The 19,328-nt window shown below is 35.3% G+C and overlaps 1 protein-coding gene across 1 annotated transcript in view; it reads left to right on the top strand.

Moving 5' to 3' along the window:
• LOC128260661 (neurobeachin) overlaps positions 1–19,328 on the top strand; it is a 183,926-nt gene that overhangs the window by 63,807 nt on the left and 100,791 nt on the right.

Consider the following 19,328-nt stretch of genomic DNA (forward strand, 5'->3'; position numbering starts at 1 on the left):
CCCCCCCAAAATGTTTAGACTTGTGGCTAATGCCATGGCCGTGTACCAAAACTGACTGATTAACTAAGTTCAGGTGGCTTGGCGCTAACTAACATGTTGTTGCAACTTGTACCACTCGCACACAGTGGTTATATTCTATATATCCCAAACTTAATTGCAATTGTCTGCCGACCAGGAGTCTGCGTTTCGGTCTAGGGTTTCATGCGTCCAGGATTGTCGCGTGTGTTTATGCATATGATATGCAAATATTGTGGTATCAGTGTGCCCGCACACACATGGCGTTGAAATTGCTCTGCATCTGTTAGTTCTACACTGCGCCAATTTAAATAAAATATGTAATATATTAGGCTTAGTTGTTTAAAATTTTATTTTAAAAAAATACTATATGTTGTGCCTTAAAAAACACTATTCTTGGTAAAATACTGAAAAGGTTTCGTGGGCCAATTTTTGTTGTTTTTAATACCCAGATTTAATTTACAAGTCACCCAATATTTTTTTCAACTGCATTTGCGCTTGTATCTGCAGCAACCTTTTGGGAGACGGAAAAGACAACTGCAATTTACACAACACATTTGCTTAATTTATATTTATAACCTTAGCACACACAACCCACAGCGAAGGAGCGAGACTAGTCGAGTTTTAGTTTGTTTTTTGCATTTGCATAATCGCTGCCAAATGAAAGAGAGGGCCATATTGTAGTAGAGCAGGCCAGCGAGCGATGCAGCCCCTTTAAGCTCAGTGACTTTTATATTCTGCTCAGCTTTAAAGTTGACTAGAAAAGAGGAACTGCCGCCACAAAACCGAAACCGAAGCCCCAACCATTCAGGCTATGCTATCCATTAGTCATTTCGGAAAGGAATAGATGGGGTTTTTCATGGGCGTGGAAAATGGGGGATAGGCGACCCAAAGGGTTGCGTCTGCCACTTGAGACGCGCTCAGAACGTCCGGCAGGCAGCGGCAAATTGCAATTGGTGGCAGTCTGACGCTGCCGGCTGCATTGTTTACACTTGATTTTTTTTTTATCACAGGGTAGCCAGCAGTATGCTCGAAAAAAAAACATACATTATAAATAGGAAATAGCACAACCTTATCCAGAGTTCGACTAAATGAGTAGTTACAAAATTTTTATCTTGCCACTAATTATAAGATAAACCAAAAAAAAAAACAGTAATGCACTTGATTTAAAACAAAAACACATTTAATCATGTTGTTTTATAAAATGTTGAATTAATTTAATGTCATTGTAATGATTACCAAATTAATTTCTTAAGCAAGATATTAAATCTTCTGACTGATCACAATACAAATTTTTCAAAAACATTTATAGGGCATTGTACATGTCCAATGTCATATTAAATACATTATTGCCTACATTATTGCCTTTACTCGCCATTTTGTGCAATTTTAATTGTAAACTTTTTCGCACCGCCCCTTCCTTCCGCTGTGTGTTTAATGTTTTTTTTTTTTCAATTTATTTTTTGTTCTCATTTGCCATTCCGATTCATTAGGGTGCAGCGTAAAAAATATTGCCTACTTTTTGGTTCCATATCCCTCTAATGACGCAGAAAAGCAAAGACGATGATGAAAGGACAGAAAATGTTTAACCATACAAAATGTAATTACTGATGAAAATGCAATGCAACAAAAGGCGGTAAAGGCAGTAAAAGCGGAAAAAACTGGAGGAGTACGCCGCAGAAACTTTTCACAATTTTAACTTCAGTTGCAGCCGCCGCAAAAAAAGTCAAGAGGATAAAATCAAATTTATTTTTTTTGTATGTCCTTTTTCTGCTTTTGGACTGAAATAAACCACAAAGCGCAGTCATTGCTGCATCATCCTCAATCGTCGGTATATATGTATATATATAATATATATATACATATATACATATATACATATATATATGTAAAGATATACCCCTTTTGCGTGCTGCCATTCACCTTCAGTTTATCGTTTTTCATTTTTGTAGTGGACTTTGGGATTTATGCGCACACTTGAATTTGCATTTGGCCACAGACCAACAAAAATGGGGTTTGGTTTTTCCTGCGCGGGCTTTCCTTTTAAATTTTTTTTATTTATTTTTTATTTTTTTTTTTGAAACAATAGCCACAACAAAGCAGTAGGAGAAGCCACTTTTTTGCACGGGTATGGATTTAAGGGCGGCTGGCAAAATCAAGAAAAAATTGGGATCGGTTGAACAGTTGAATGGCAGCTTTAAGCGGCGCAATGCTTCGCTTGATTCATATTAATGGCGTGGCCAACATTTACGGTAATTTATTGAAACACACAACTTCCGCCACACAACATGCAAGCGTTGACAGCATTGCACTAACAAATACCTATCAATTTGTAAAGAAAGAAAAAAAGGCAATTTTAAATATTTCTTCATCGTTTTGAATGTCTTTTCTTTTCAATTAAAATATTTAAAAACCACAATAATCATAAGGGGTTTTAAAAAGGTGTGTGTAAAATTATGCAACAATATATTTAAAAAATTAAAGACCGTTGAAAACATTCTAAAAGACGTCGTTAACTTTAAAAGTGCATAATTTTGGACATAATATAAAGTGATTTCAAAACTAGAAATTTCTATGGCACCCCCTGAATATTAATTTTTTATGTTATAACTCCCAAATATAAATATTTAAATTAATTATATTTAATGACACTTGTTTTTTCCTGTGCATTATACATACTTCCATAGAAATGTGTGTGTTTCGAGGGATGACCACAACAAGCGATAATTTAATTCCATTGCCAAGGCACTAAACAGAAAACGGAGAACCGAAAACAGAGTAAAGTAAACTGAGAGCCAACGAGCAAACGAGCACATTAACATCAATTGAAAATTGGCAATTAAATTATAAAATGACCGGCCAAAATGGAACGTTCATAAATTGTTCCGCATATCCAGCGTATAATTCGTGATTTGAGTCGGAATTGGAATGCATTCAAGTGACAGTTTAATTTGTTTTATAAAATCCGGCAAATATTATTGGGTGCATTTGTGAAAAATTAAAATCAATGGCTATAATCGTGGTTTTGTGGTCCAGTATTGTTGTCCTTTTTTTTTTTTTTAATTATTAATATAAAGGCAATGATTGCACCATAAAAAGGTTTATAATGTGGTATTGTTAAACAAGGTGGAGGTGTTACACATTTATTTTTTAGGTTTTCAAAGTATCAACCTGTGAAATAAACTTTTGTTTGGCAAATATTCAGTTGGCCATGCCCTTCACTTTTCCTGTTACGGCCTCCAATGCTGTTGTCATTGTCAATTTGGCCTTCTAATTTTCAGTCTGATTTCAATTTAAGTCCTCCCATCGCTTTCGCCATTTCCTAAGGTCTGTGAATGACATAAATATTTGATGGGACCCCGGGTCAAATCTCCTGGGTGGGGGGGGGGTCGTGTTGGTGGTTAATGTGTAATGTGTCTGTATTTGTGTTGGCCAAATGTATCACTCCCCCCCGAACAATACCCCTCTAATTTGATTGTGTTTTTTTGTTTTTTCTTGACGATTTACGTCACCCGAAATGCAAATGACAAACGAATTTTATTTGCTGCCGTTTGTTGGCAACTAATTAGGCAGCGACATTTGTGGTTGACTTGCTGCCATTTTCGCTTTTTCTTTTTCTTACAAACATTTCCATTTCAATTTCGCGTGATTTAATTAAATGTCAAAATGAAAATTTTCGGCAATTTATGCAAGGCAATTTTGCTTTGGCTCTTGAGAAGCAGAGCTAAAAAGCTCTAGGAAAACTCACCCACTGAACCACCCAGAGCCACAAATCTTCTATATTTGGTTTTGCTTTTGCTTTAGCTTAGATTTGCTTTTCATGGCCGCAATCCGCTAATGCGTCTAATTGCATTTTTGGGCTTGGAAAAGCTGCCAACTCCTCTATATGTATGTATGGTATGTGTATGTGTATGTGTATGTGTACATGTGTCGGAAGGAACAGGGGTGTGTGTTTGTACAGGTGTGTTTGTGAGCTGCTTAGGCATACCATGCCATGCATACCGTGAAACTGGGGAAAATGGGCTATGTCATTCGAGACGCAATTTCAGCCACACAGTTATTATTGAAAATATCGAAAGAACTCTCTTTAATTATAAAATTAAAAATACTTCGCTATTGAAAAAAATATAAAACAGATAATCAATATAAATTTCCTTCTCAATATTCTTCTTATTTATTAAAAAAAACCTTTTAAACTTTATTTTATCACTCGTATAGCGTTGTTATAAAAACGATACTTATATCGAATGTGGCATCGATATTTGAAGTGCCACCTCTATCCTGGAGCAAAAAAGGATAAAGCTGCACAAGCGGAAAAAACGCATTAATTTTTATCCCATTCGCTTCTTTTCATGTTTAATTAAACATGCCGGCAAATTTGTCAAAAACTAACTAACCATTTAAGAAATTCATTTAAGTTCGATGCTAGTCTATTTTCTATTCATATTTTTCTAACACGATTGGAATGTTTTTGAAAAGGGGTTTTTAAAAGCACAAAACATATTAAACAGATCTTTTATTTTATTTGTAAAAAAAAAAGAAACCCAAAATATATGTCCCCTTGCAAATCGCATAAATCAAGATCCACTTAGATTTGTCTCAGACATCGTGTTTCTGGAGATTTTCATCGCCTGTCTCGTTTATCCTAACAGAAGCACACAGAACCGCAGCCCCCCAAATTTTTCGCCTCGGAAAATCCAACGGAAAAACCCCTCATGTGTGCTTGTGTGGGGTGCATTATTTCTAATTAGGAAAGTTTGTCTGTCAACTGAGGCGAGTGTGCGACAGACGGCAATGGGAAAACTTCTTTGACTTGTGCCGAAACCCAAACGGGCAAATCAAATTCAAGTAGCGCCAAAATGGCAAATAAAAAAAGGGAAAGGCCAGAGGAGAATGCCAAAGAAAAACTCGGATTTCCAACTCTCAATTCAAGCGCAATTGAGAAGAGCAAAGCACTCCGAGCAGCTAACAATTGCCACTCTCCATCATCTATATAAACTCGGTCCAAAGTTAATAAGCAATCTGTATATAAATACAGATATTTGAATACATATATATAGAACTGTGCGTTGGGCCAACGTTTACATTTTGTATAACTTCCGGTTATCAAGTGCATAAGCATAAATGACAAAACCCATAACTCAAACACAGACAGGAAGGGACAGAAATGTTAAACTTTTGCTTTTCACCAACTTTTACTCTCGTCCTTTCAGTTTTCCCCCTCATCCTTTCTTTCCCTCGATTGTAATTATTTCATATTTTGCTTACATTATGTTTAGTTTAAGACATATTTGCTTAGTTATTGTAACATTAATACATACAAATTATTTAGGAATGCAATATTATTGATATATTTGATTGTTTCGTCATTTTCAATTAGTTCACAGCGGCATTTGATAATAAAGTAATTTCTATTATACCGCACGGACTAAAAACGACATCCAACTCATCAATTGTCCTTTATCGGAGTCCTTCGTTGCCTTTACTTCCATAGAAAAAACCAATTAAATATAAATGTCATACAGGTGGGCGTGATATTCCGTGAATTTATAGTAATTGAATTTGGCAATTAGCATTCAACCTTTATCGGACATAATTTATTGAATATAACTAACCAAATTTATGGTAATAAAGGAACAGCAAAATGAAAACGAATGGAAAAAATATGCTCGACAGCAATCAATGGGAAATACAAATTTCCAGTGATTAAAATTAGCTGATGACACAGACGTTTTGCTGTATGACATGTATATAAATATATATATAAATATATATAATTTATTCCATACCAGATTTGAAGTTCAGTTGCCGTTTTGGCTTGGACTAGTTTACGAAATTCATTGCATACATCTTTGATGAAGTTTGGGGGATTTTCGGGCTTAGCAAAAGTTTTTACATTATACAGTTTATGAACTTTTCTCCTTCATCTCACGATGACTGATTCGTATTTCCATTTCGTGTCATAAATATTTAAAGTTCTTTTGCGATACCTACGTATATATGTATTTTTAATTTTTTATCACTCACTCTTTAAATTTGGAGAACAAACCACGAATGACATTTGCAAATGAATATAGTATATTTAATGTAAATCCATGCTTTATATATGCGGATATCGCCGGCCATTTGCAAATCCAATTAGCTTAGATTAAACACATAAAATGCAAAAGCAATAAAAAATACAGGAGCGGGCTGTTTCGGAACAGGGGGCTACCGACGGGGGGTGGGGCTGTATGAAATGCAGCGGGAACATTTCTCCAGCGACAGGGACAATAAATCTTGCATACAATTTATTGACAATGCTTTGGGGCGCTGAGCAAACAATGTCCTTCCGTTCGGGCCAGAAGGACAAAAGGATATGCAGCTCGCAGCGGTTTTTTTTTGTCCAGGGAACTGCACAGTACTCTTTTTGTTTGTTAATATTAACAATTAACGAGAACGTCGAAAGTCGGCATGATTTATTTATTTTCAGTTTTCTACCAAATACTTTAGTTAAATTAAAAAAAAAACCAAACTGCTAAAATTTTAAATTAATAAATATTAAAAATATGAGATTATACAAATATAAATGACAGTAATATACTGAGTAATGCGTTTATTTATGCTTAAAATATTTTCGACCTAAAAATAAAAGGTTAACAGTTGTCAAAGAAAAAGGACTAAAGTTAAATATTTATATAAAGTATATATCAACTAAATTGTATTATATATTAGTAAACTTAAAATTACTTTAAAGTTAAATCGTAGCCTGGAAATTCGAAGGTACAAATGAGTTCATGTAAAATTACACTCTTTTTACTCGACACAAAGTAGTTGTAGAAACAAAAAAAACTGTTTATAGCACTCAGACTTCAAAAACGCTTGGTGGCGCCGCAAAAAAAAAACTTTTTTGTTTTCTTTAGAGTGTTTTCAAATTTATAAAAAAAAAACATTTTAAATTAAGCCAGTAAGATTTCGGTTAAAAGAAGTGCCTTGCAATGCTCTAAACAATCGCTTAAACTTAAAATTATCTGTAAAAGCTTTCTATTCTACTTTATCGTCCTGAAAGCTTAGATAGACTTTTACTATAAAGGATACAACTTCCCATAACTTACCTTATTATGGCAAAAGCTCCGCAAGCGGAACTTTTGGGAACCTTAACCAGTGAAGATAAGAGTGAGAATTATATAAAATGAGAGAACGAGAAGGAAGCAAAGTTTAGGCAAGCAGAAGTGATCTAAATGAATGACTCGCTGGCAGGACGCAAACTGAATTTTAATTGAAACATGAAGAATGATTCAGTTTTCCATACCCTGCGGTTATCTAAGGGCTTTTCCATGGGGGTGTGTCTGCCAGACGCTGCGCAAAAGTTTTCAACTTGCTCTTAAAGTTTTGTGTTTTTGGGCCAATAAATTGTTGTTGAATTATTTTTGCACTGCAACTATTTATATGTTTTGACTTTGCCTAGTTGGTGGGCACTGTCTGCCGCACTTTTGCTAGTGTTTCTGCTTGCTGTTTCTGTTTTTATTGCTGCCGCTGACAAGGCATAAATAAAATTCTTGGTTTGTTTTAATTTGTTGCCCCCCAAGTCCAGTCGCTTCTGTTGTTGTCAGTTTTATGTTGCTGCTGTTGCTGCTGTTGCTGCTGCTGCTGCTGCTGTTTTGGCATAAAAAAGTGCAACACTGCGGCAACTGTTGCAAGTATTGCAGCCATGGTCTACACCCAAAATGTGGGTCACTGCGGTAATGTTCTGTCGAGGTTTTTGTGCCTGTTGTTGTGGACTGTTTGCTTTCTTTTTTTTTTGTCTGGGGTAGCAAAAAGTTAATTCCTCAACTGCTTCGAATTTCCCTCAATGGCTCCTCGATTTCTGGCCAATTATACTGGCAATTTTTCATAGATGTTGCTGCTGAAACTTTAATCGCATTTTTGGCCACAGCAGCAACAATGGCTTTGCAAATGGAGGCGAAAAAAAATACAAAAATTGTAGCTAGAAAGTGTGGAAAATGGTATTGGAGGAGGAAAATGAGTTGGGCAAAAAAAAAAAAAAACTTTGTGCATATACATTTATCAAATTGTTGTTGCATTTGGTGCGAAAATAAGTGGTTTATGATGAAGCCTCCTCGGCCCTCCTCTTTTTCCACTCTCTTGGCCTTCTCCCACTTTATTGCCACCTCCTTTTAACCCTTTTTATCCCTATTTTCCTTAGTGTTGCTGCTGTTTTTGCTGGTGTGGCTGCTGTTGTGTGTGATGGCGCTGTTCCGACCGGCTTACACAGATAAAAATAATAAAACAGCACCATTTAGTCTTGAAAAAACGCTAGATTGAAACTCTGCTGCGAAAATATTTTTTACAATTGCTTTATGCTATAATTGCCAACACCGTATTCCTGTTATATTTTAACGGGTTAATAACTCAAGATTTATCACGTTCGTTTTGATTTTATAATATCATATTTATGATCTCGAAAATATTGTTTTTACACTTTTGAAATACGAAATTTATATAGAATCAAAATGGTACATAAAGTCATTAAGAAAAGCAACTATTTTTTTGTGTAGTGCTGCTGCTGCTGTTGTTGTTGTTGTTGCTGTTGTTGTTGTAGTGCCTGCTGCTGCTACTGCTAATGTTGCTGTTGTTACTATTGCTGTTGCTCCTGCTCTATAGGTTGCTGTTGCTGTGCTGTTCATTTTGCATTTTTACGAGCATTGCCAATGTCGTGTGTTGTTGCTAGTAGTGTGTGTGTGTGTTGATGTTGCCGCTGTGCAAGTTGTTGCTGCTGCTGCTGGACGCAATAAATTGTTTATACGGTTCACTTGGCTTTCGGGCCATTTGGGATCACAACAACGCATACACAAACACGACGGAGGCAAACAAATTTTCATTGGACGTGCTTGAAAATCTATTAAGCGTTGATAATTCAGCGTTTTCCGGCTTTTCAAAAGGGTCAAAACAATATAAATTGACAAACACGTACACATAACACATCTTTTCATGTGTTAACATTTAATTGAAGCGCTGGCAGGAAAAAACATTAAGCTGATTTAATAGCAATAAAAAACATTTCCATAAACACCAAAAAATGTACACATACATGTAGATACAATAACGGAACGACAACCATAATCATTTTATTTGCCTCTGATAATCGTTCGCTTAATTGCATTTGAAGTCAGGCGTAAGAAAATTTGAATTATTGAAACAATTGTTAACTATACAGAAATTGCAAACAAATGTCAGCAATAAATTCAATTAAATTTCCCATAAGAGTTGATAATCAAGTTCTCATTCCAAAAATTGAAATCAAAATGGATTATTAACCGAGGGAAAAGATTGTTTTATTAATAAATGGCAATTGGTGCAAAAAGCAACAATGGTCTGACGCCAACAAAGTTTGACACGAAATTTAATTAAGTTGGAATACATAAAAATCTGTTGCCCATCAAACGGGTTAATGTTGAAGTCGGTTTTGGCAAAAACATATTAAATAATTTGTAATTTAAAGTCAATATAGCTCAATGTTAGAATGGGGAATTCCAGATTGCGTTATTCAACGCTAGTCAACTGAAAACTTTTTAACATGGAGTATTTAAGAGGTTGTAACTTTGTTGTTTTCATTTTAAAATGCAGGCAATAGCCGCCTAGAAGTTTTTATCATTCTGTTTACGCGAGCCATTTACCTGGTCATCCACAAAAACACACATTTTTCTTATAGACATGGTAAGGGGGTACAGGTACAGGTATTCTGCTGATGCTAGCTCATTCGTCTTCGACCTCGAGGTAGCCATTTTGTTTTATTTGTCCTACTCTCGGGATCCTCCGTGTCCTTTTCTGCTACTGCTGCTGCTTTGTTTCATCTTTCTTTTTTGGCTGCGGGTTTTGATGCTGATTGTTCCAGCCACGACATTTCGTGCTGTGTGACAATTGTTTTTGCCCCAGCAACAACTAACATCAACTACAATGACAAGATGAACGAGAACAGAAGGCTGCCTTACACTTGAAACACAACTGTAAACAATTCGGTTCAATTTTAAAAAACCATTAGAAAACGAAAACTAACTTTCTATTTAAAGATTGACATTCATCGAGGATCTAATAAAAAAAAACATAATACATATTCATATATTCTGTTTAGAGAAAGTCTTTAACTTTTGCTGAATTAAAAAAAATATGTATTAGATTAACCTTAATATTATCTGTTTGAATTGTATATCCTTTCTTCAAAAAAAGTCAAATGCCTTTACAATTAAAAATTTTAAAAATTTGTAAAAATTTTTAATTATTTTCTGGGCACTCACTCGTTTTTTTTCTCTCTCTCTGTCTCTTTCCCTTTGTTGAATGTAGTTTACAGCACCGCGAGGCACAAAAATTCTTAACCATGCCACATGAAATATGGTTGAGCTTGAGGTTGTCAGTGGGTGGATGGGATTTGGGGGTTGAGGGATGTGAGGGATGGGTAGGAGCCGACTTGAATTATAAGACGTTGTCCTTCTGGTTTCAGTCTTTGTGTCGCCTCCTCGTGTGGATGGGGTTGGGGATGGGGAGATGGTTAACAACCAGCTCACTAAAACAAACCCACCCTTTGCCATGCCGCCACTGCTCTTTTATGCCTTTCGCCATATAATTTATATACGCTCAAATATAAATAACAATGAAACGAGAAGAACAAAACGCGTCGCACATTCTGGTTTTTGTTTTGTCGCGTTTTCATTTTATTTTTAGCGGTTTGTTTGCTTTAGTCAGATGGGTCCAAAAGCCGCCCCCAGCCTCCCCAACCACTCTCCTTCGATTTAAACCACTTTTGCATTCAGTTTGAACTAATTATAAGCCAGCATCTGAAAGACAATGATCCTTTTTTATTTAACAAATAAAAGTTAAAGCAATGAATTATTTAATTTGAAAAAAATTGTATTGTATGTACTTTATTTTAAAAAAAGTTTTTTTTTTAATTCACTCATCTTTTCCCTAGTTTTGGCAACAAATTTTATTTATTGCCTAGACCGACTAAAAAAAACCTTTTCAACATGATATCAAACATTTAAAAACACTCAAGGTCTCGAGAAAATGTAGCAAAGTTTACACAAAAAAAAAAAATAATAATTGAGGACAAGAACAATTGAAGCAAGACAAGACAACTTCAACTTGAAGTGGCAGATTGCTGTATATTTCTGCTGACTCTCGATGTCTAACAATTGTCGCCAAAGTTTGACCAATTGCAACTTGTCTGGGCCAAAAGTAAGGAGCTGCAAGAGTTTGGGATTTCGTAGATAAAAAACTTGAAACCCAAAAGTGTGCATGCGGGTGTGGGTGGAGAAGGGACGGGACTATAAAAATTACTAAAACTACAAGGGAAAACTTTTGTGCAGCAGCTTAACAGTTAACAGTAATAACCGCAGGGGCTGAGCGGTGCGGAAAAGCTGGGAAAATGGAAGAGAAAATCCCCCCTGGACTTCGGCCATCATAATATCTATCAGTCTGAGCGTCTTGGAGTCAAGTGCTCGGTGTTTAATAAGTTAACTGGTCTGTAAATTGTCTGGCTCGATGTCCCACGTCCTTGTTTTTGCTTTCTTACACTTTTTTTTTTCTTTTTTTTTTGTTTTCTTGCAGCCACGTTGCCTTGGTTATTCTCGTGGGCGATATTTACTAAGTTATGGTCAACAGTGGGATTATAGAGTCATACTATACTGAACTAAAATGATAAAATCAATGCAAAGCTTTGCGAGCGAGTTGAATTAACGTATTGAATTAAGTTGAAGTAAATATATACAAAGTATTCAAGGTGAATGCAAAAAATTCTTCTTAAAATTCAGCTCTACTTATCGCTGCCTTTCCATAAACCTCAATTTGTTAGCGTGCTAATTAGTTCTTTAACTTTTGTTCATTGATACTAAGTAATTATGTATATGTATTAAAGCGAGCGCAGGTATTAAAATGGGGGAAAATGAAAAATAATCCTGAAACTACTTCGGGTATTTTCCCACTCTTCGCCCCACACACAATAACCTGCCAGTTTTTCTCGCATTTTCTCAAACAAGTACTTTTCTGGGCTCTTGTGTAGTTGTTGCAATTGCCACTGTTATTCGCAATCGTAGCAAATTCTATACCTGATTTCAATGTACCGTGCATTCGAGCGTTGCGCGTAATCAATTAATTAACTACAAAATCGCAGTCGCCGTTAATGAAGCTGTGGGCAATAATACAGAAACATGAAAAAACAACAAGAGGTCCGGCACAAAAATTATGAAGCCAGCCAAAACAAAAACACCAAAGCAATAATCAATTGAGATTGATTATTTGCATTTTGCCTTTGAATTCGTAAACTGCATGGACTCTGATTGAACAGAGCTAATTAGTAATGAACAGATGAATTGACTGACTGGAAACGCTAGATGAATGTATGAATATAGCAGTTGTAAGGGGATTTAATTACAAAATGTAAATGCAATATTGCAATTGCTATGGAAATTTTCCAGGTATTCGCAAAGAAGTCGTAAAATTTGCCAGAGTATTTGCATTCAAAAAGTGTATATATATATATTGACAATGCTTTTAAATTGCCCTAATTTATTTATTTGCACTTCTGTTCTGGCTTGTTTATGTATAAATATATCTATTTGCTTGGCAAATGGGTTCAAGTTTGAATTGTCAACTCATTTAGCATCAATTTGCAGTTCGAGAGTCTCGAATGCCGCAGAAATGTTGCAATTGCGAAACCTGCTCTAGTTAGTTGTAATGAGATTAGGTAATTGATTGAAGGGTTCCCAGGTAGATAGAACTTGACCAAAATCAAATGCGAAAAGCCAAAGCCAAAAACTTCAACGCATTGATTGATGGCAATGGCAAACAAAAGAGTTCACTGCGAAGAAATTTATTAAGATTTCAATTTGAATACAAGAAGAACATTATAACTAAATTGAAGTACACTCTATTCTATGATTAACAATCGTAAATCCTAAATAAGAGTGTATAATAATATTATATTACATTATAGGGGATTTATAGTTTAATTGAAATTTGTTTATTTTTGTGACCTTTGTATCTGTGCTTTAACCAAAAGTCATGTACAAATTAAAACATAATTTATATTGATGGGTATTTGTTCACTGTGCATTTACATCAACAACTACAGGATACTACAGCACCGAAATCGCTGCAAAGTCCTTCATGATTGAGTGGCAGGCAGCGGTCACGTGTCGCTGCAAATAAACAGATTTTCATTCCAATGCCTGATTCCAATTCAAATTTAAATCGACACTGAGACACTTACTTAGCGACAGATAGGGGAATAGTTCGAAAGAAGGAGACGGGGCATGTGCGAGAGGGTTGGAAATATAAATACATGAAAAGATTTAGTTTGGTTAAAGGCTTAGAAAATGCCTGCCTTCGTATCCTTCGTCGATTCCTCTATTCACTTATTTTCAGAACTGAGATTTGCATTTTAAATGAGATGGTGAAGATGTTAAAAGGGTGTTTTGTTGCCCACTTTGTTTGGTTCGTTCAGTGTTCCTGTTTTCTCTTTTTCTGGTCTCAATTTCAATTTGAGGCCACAGAATAACTAATTTTGACAGAAAAAACAGTCGGTAATGAATCAGTTGGAAATGCAACCTCTGGTTACCCTGGATCATTAGATTGGAAAATAGATATTTTAAATTACAGGTAAATGGCAAACCACATGCTAATGCCTTGAATTCAAACTATAAACTTTAAAACGCAAAAATACTTGTGGCTAACATTTTAATAAAAAGCAAACTGTAGTAATAAGAAATTAAAAAAACAATAACAAATATTTTGATTAACATAATTTATATAATTTTAATGGAAAAACTGGAATAACTTTTGAAATCTTATTATTTCTTTACTTTACTTTGTGGAATAAATTTAAATCTTAAAAAGCTTAAACCACAAAACTATGCGACTTTTTTTTTCAAGAATAAAAAGAAAAAAAGAAAAAACAAAAATATATAGAGTAATTTTTTGCAGCAAGCCACAAATGTTCTTTCTGTAAATTCCCCGTTTTTCAAATTCCCCAATATTCCGTAGTCTTTTTACAATTTCTAAGGTTATTGTTTTTCACCTGTAAAAAATACACATAACTAAAAAGAGTGACTTTTTTTTGTTTTTGTTTTTTTTTTACCAATTTATTTACATATATTTGGGGCACTGCTCTCACGTTAGCCACAAAAATGGCGAACAGTCGACTGCAAACATTTTGTTGGCTCCTGTCACATCCTTCACCTAATTTGGCTGCTGGCTGTGCTTCATGAAAACTAGATTATGGTCAACTTAGTGTTGGCTACCTTTTATTTTTGCCAGCATTTTTGTGTGGTCAACTTTTTCGGATGCTCTGCTCCCCTGTGGTCGCAAAAATGTGCAGCCACACAATTAAAACCGCAAAAAATGTAAGGGCAGGACGCAAATGAAGGTCCCCCCTAGCTCTGTCTCTTTCTGCTGCCTGTTTCCGTCTCTTTCATTTTTTTTTTTTTACCCCCCTCCCCACCCTATTTGTTGGGGTCTTTTGTCTTGTGTTTGTTGCCGTTATGGTCTAATTATCTCTATTTATTTATGCTACTGCCAAGCAACTTTTGTTTGCCATCTCAAATTCTCCCTGTCTCTTTTGCTTTTATCTTCCGTATCTTTCCTGTCTTTGTTTGTTGCGTTTTGCTGTTAGTTTTTCTCCTTCATCTTTGTTTTGTTCTTTTGGTATATATATATATATATTTTTTTTTTTGGTTTCTCTAGCTTTTTGGTTAAAACCACACACATACACATGCACTCAAGAAAAAATGTGCAGAATTTAGGAGTACAAATTTTTAATGCTTTTGATTTATAAACATTTAATATTTATACAATTCAAGTATTATTTAATAGAGTTACAAATCATTTACAACAAATTTTTTTTAATGTTTATGTGCTAGGGCAATAATTTTTTTGTATTATAATCATAGTGTTTTTTCCCCTTCATAGCTTTGTTGATTTTTATTTTACGTTTTCTTCGTACTAAAGCTTATGAATTATTTGAATTTATGGGCTGTTCTTAATTTTAATTAAATATTTTTCTCTGTGTAAAGGAAGAGCGGGGTGAAAGTCAGGTGGCAAACACACGCATACGCAGCAAGACAAAGATAGAAGGCTAAGCTTACCTTTGCTTTTAAGGCTCAGACATTTCGTTGCCCATTATGTTATTACAGCTGCCTGCCATTTCTCTTTTACCCCATCCGCTAGAGAACCGAGAGGAAAACTAAAGCCAAGGCAACCAAAATCCCCACCCGTGTGTGGGTGTGTGTGAGCGTGTTCTGAAAATGGATTTGGACCGTAAAAATGCAGATAATGGGGACCAGTTCATGTGGGTGCAGTTTTTAAGTCACACCCAAAGAGAAGCCAAAGGATCCTGCAGTCCCCCTTTTACACAGCCCCTCTTTTCACATGCAATTAACAAAACAACCTGAATAGCTTATGCGTAATCTGCCTTTGGGTGCACAGAAAACAAATGGTTTTAATTGAGAAAAATATATGCATTTACGTAAAGAACAATTTAAAATACTACGATTTTAATTCTATGATTTGGATCATTATCAGATTAAATTAAGTTAATTTTGAAAACAATACATTTGGATATTTACAAAGTTTTTTATTCTTTATATTTTTATCGATGCAATGTTTTCGATTACTATTAAAAATCATAAATAATTATCTACAAATTTCATAATAGAAAGAAATGTTATCAGTTGCCTACCATTTGTTAATAGGATTTAAATTCTATAAGTTTAGTTTAAAATTATTCCTTACAGACTTTATCCTTGCTGTTTGTTTGTTCCTTCATTTCTCTCCGTTTCTCAAAGTTTGTTGTGTTCCTTGTGTTTTATTTTAATGAGTAGTTGAAGCTTTTGAAGACCAGCAAATTTACAGTCAATTAAATGCGGACCCCCAGAAATTCCCTATAAACTCATCCGCATTAAATTGAGCAAAGGGGCGAAAGGGACAGCATTAGAGAGTGGAAGGGAAGGAGAAGGAAAGGGAGAAGGAAGATTCCTCGAATTATGCCTAATGAGCTGAGCCAAAATCTGAAGCAACAGGGAAACTCAGGAATATAAGTGCCAAAGGAAAAGGGAAGGGGCGTTGAAAATCGAGAAAAAGGGAGGAGGAAATGCCTCTTGGCCTGGCCCCTCCAGTCACGAATACATAATTACAATCGAAAATGCTTTTCATTAATTTCAAGTGCGCTTCAAGCTTCCTACAAAAAAAATTAAAAGTAAAAGGAAAAGACCAGAAACAAAAATTTGTTGTTAAAATAATCTTGTGTAATATTAATTTGAAATTCGTCTTCCTGCCTCTTCATTTCCCCTCTCCTTTTGGGTCAAAGTTGTTCGTGAAGCACGTGGCCCTAAAGTGTAGTAAATTAAGAGCTGGGAAATTAAAAGGGAGGAAGGTATGGCTTGGGGAATTTATGTTATTAGGAAAAGCCACTACCCTATCGTCAGCAACTGATTGATATACATCATTCTTGTTTAGTTCTTTTTTTCACCACTATATGAATTATGATTAAAAAAGGTAATGAAATCTGAATTATAAACATAATTAAAGCATTCGGCTCTCCACTTATCATTTTCTTTATAAGTTTTCAAGTGATCTAAAAAATCCAAAAACTAATTTAAACTAATCTTTAACTTTTTGCCCTCCCTACAAAAAAAAAACTTATTTACTGTAAGAAGGACACTCAAATAAAGTCCAAAATCGTGACTGAAACTTTAATCATTTTAATTTGTTTCCAACTTTAAAGTCATCACGGGGCCAATTATATGGCGATAGGAGGTGGGGTAAGTATGGGAATTATGAGCCAGTGGATTGATAACCCAGTCCAGATAGTTGAGAAATATATATATATATATATATATGTATCTATATATACATATAAAGAGTATATCTAGTATTAGGTATTGCGGCCCAAGAGGGAAAAGTTTCTAATTGTTTTTTAAGTTTTGAGCCGAACCGCTAAGTTAGCTGCTGCGGGCGAGCAAATTAAGCCACTGAAATATGCAACTAACCTGAAAAAAGCCAACAACAAAGTTTGAGCTAAGCCAATTAGGAAAATTTACCAATAAACTTTTTTTTAATCGATTTTCACACTTGACTGAGAACGTAGATGATGATGATGAAATACTTCCATGTACCTTTATCTTTATCTCTATATCTGGATTTTCCAACCATTTTTTCCTTTGGCCAGAAAAAAGGAATTTCAATTTCAGTCACACAAGTATTTTGTCGCCAAGCATTTTTTCTGCCTTTTTGATTTTTTCCTCTTCTTGTTGCTGTTTTTTTTTTTTTTTTTTTTTTTTTTGAGCTTGTGCTGCTCAGGAACATAATGAATTTTTACAGTTAGTTGGCTCGTGATTCATTTTTCTTAGAGGCCATCGTGTCCTGCGAAAATCCGAGCATCGTAGCATCCGAACACATCAAAAGGAGCCGAGAGCAACGGGAAAAGTTTCGCCTGGGCAATAGTTTATTCCACTTTGCTACCAATTAGAGCATTGAATTGTGCCAGCAGCAGGTGCACAATCATCAAAATACCACCCATAAACCACCACCCAGTCCAATCGAGTCCACCTAGAAGGGCGGGCAATTCATTTGCGATATTATATTGCAGTCATCGTCGGCGGTCTCGATGGCAATCCCCTAATGGGGTTTATTGAGACATCATCAATCTAACTTTAGTCCACTTCCGTAGCGATTTCCCCGCCGTACAATTTCCCAGGTAGTAGGTAGTTTGTGCCGTGTGCATACGGCCAACAAAAGTTCCACTAAAATGGCCAATTCCAGGCAACACAATTGCCAAACACAATGGCAAATGCCAAGAAAAACAGAATCGGTTTTGATTTGGCTTCAATTTACGTTGCCTTCCATAGTTTTCATTTGTTCAGGGCTAATTTTTTATAGGGTTTAATGATTCGAGGAGCGGCTTTTGATCAATACTTGTGTTGCTAAATTTTCTTGGCAATGCTTTTTCATTTTTCTCAAATCATAATAGTAAAGTATTTATACTTTACTTTCCAAATAAATCTGTTCATTTAAAATACACACACTGCTTAACCTCAAGGATTGTGTTTCCCCAGTGAAATTCACTTACAAACAATTTGTAGCAAACTCCCAACACTCGAGGCCCGAAAAAGTATGCAACAGAATTTTGCACTTTACTCATGTCAAAGTTGCCTACACTTTTCCCCTGCCTTTTTTACCTTTTCAATTGTAAGTGTTAAAGGGTCTTGACTGCAGAAAGAAAATAAAATATAAAAACGTTTTAAATATATTTAAATATTAGTATACATATGTGTAAAATAAGAAAACTTTTTGCCATCCATCTAACGTGCTTTCCCTCTCTTTTTTATTTTCAGGTGAGTAAACGCAATTTTCCTTGGCCAGAAAAAGAACACATTGATGTGTTAAAGTGAAATCCCCTTTGATGTTCCATGCGGTTTCTTCACCCGGGGAAATCTTTGAATTTGAAAGGGGGCTTGGGTCTATTTTTTTCGGGAGATGTTTCATCGTTTTCTTTTCACGTTAAGGTAAGTTCGTGCACCGGAAGTCCCACAAATTTGCGGAATATCAATGGCAAATCAAAGTATATTTTCGTGGGAAAACTAAGGAAAAGGGCATCTAACCAAAAATTTGCTAATTGCTTCATTAAATGTTTGCCTAATTTCGTTCGAATTAGCTGTGTCCCCTAGTGTTTTACGCACACACACACACATACACCCACAGCAACTTATTTGTGCTTAATGACAGCCACTCGAAATACCCATTAAACCACCCAGCCACCCATGATTCTGTTTTCTGCCATCATTAAGTAAATCTCCCTTTCTTGATTTGCGTTCAACTGTTGTAACTGTTGCAGTCCATCTCCCTAAAATTGTAAGAAAAATGTAGGAAAAGCGTAGCTTTTGTGCGAGCTTTTCAATCTCTTCAACGCAAATTTGAACCCACCACAGTTAGTAAGAGTGAGTAAAGAGAGCGAAAAAGGCAGGACGAGGGGTTTGTTTTGCTTTCGGTTTATTTAATTGTTTAAAATGATTCTAAAGTGCCAGCAAGGGAATTAAAAAAAATGGAATTTTAAAAGTCATTGACTAGCACATTAATTTTTGTTGACTGGTTTAATTTTTTACATTTACATGTAAAAAGTTGACCCGAATACGAATTATTAAACGAATAAGGTCCTACTCTAATTCGCTTTTAATTATTATGCGCTTTGGTGCATTTTATTCGTGCCAAAACAAATTTCTCGCAAAAAATGTGTTTGAAGGTGTACTTATCATCACTCATACGTACTGTTGCCTTTGATAAAATAA

This window comes from Drosophila gunungcola, assembly GCF_025200985.1.
Source record: "Drosophila gunungcola strain Sukarami chromosome X unlocalized genomic scaffold, Dgunungcola_SK_2 000036F, whole genome shotgun sequence".
NCBI classification, from domain to species: Eukaryota; Metazoa; Arthropoda; class Insecta; order Diptera; family Drosophilidae; genus Drosophila; species Drosophila gunungcola.